The sequence below is a fragment of the Zeus faber genome (assembly GCF_960531495.2).
Source record: "Zeus faber genome assembly, chromosome: 5".
In the NCBI taxonomy this organism is placed as follows: domain Eukaryota; kingdom Metazoa; phylum Chordata; class Actinopteri; order Zeiformes; family Zeidae; genus Zeus; species Zeus faber.
The window spans coordinates 4,408,061-4,408,940 of NC_137192.1; positions in this window are offsets into that span (position 1 = coordinate 4,408,061).

The window sequence follows — 880 nt, forward strand, 5'->3', positions numbered from 1 at the left end:
ATATGAAATATATAGAAAACATAAAAAATAAAAACATCACCATAAATAGGAACCAGAGTACTAAGTACATTGCACATCACATGATTCTAGATAGATGGATGGATAGATTCATTTTGAAATATATTTATGCAAATTGATTTTTTTTTTTTTTAGAGTATACGTCTATCTATCTATCTGTCCATCTGTCAATCTGTGCATCTGTCCATCTATCTATCCATCCATCCATCCATCCATCCATCCATCCATCTATATGTCTATCTACAGTGGGGCAAAAAAGTATTTAGTCAGCCACCAATTGTGCAAGTTCTCCCACTTAAAAAGATGAGAGAGGCCTGTTATTTTCATCATAGGTACACCTCAACTATGAGAGACAAAATGAGAAAAAAAAAATCCAGAAAATCACATTGTCCGATTTTTAAAGAATTTATTTGCAAATTATGGTGGAAAATAAGTATTTGGTCAATAACAAAAGTTCATCTCAATACTTTGTTATATACCCTTTGTTTGCAATGACAGAGGTCAAACGTTTTCTGTAAGTCTTCACAAGGTTTTCATACACTGTTGCTGGTATTTTGGCCCATTCCTCCATGCAGATCTCCTCTAGAGCAGTGATGTTTTGGGGCTGTCGCTGGGCAACACGGACTTTCAACTCCCTCCAAAGATTTTCTGTGGGGTTGAGATCTGGAGACTGGCTAGGCCACTCCAGGACCTTGAAATGCTTCTAACGAAGCCACTCCTTCGTTGCCCGGGCGGTGTGTTTGGATCATTATCATGCTGAAAGACCCAGCCCCGTTTCTTCTTCAATGCCCTTGCTGATGGAAGGAGGTTTTCACTCAAAATCTCACGATACATGGCCCCATTCATTCTTTCCTTTACACGG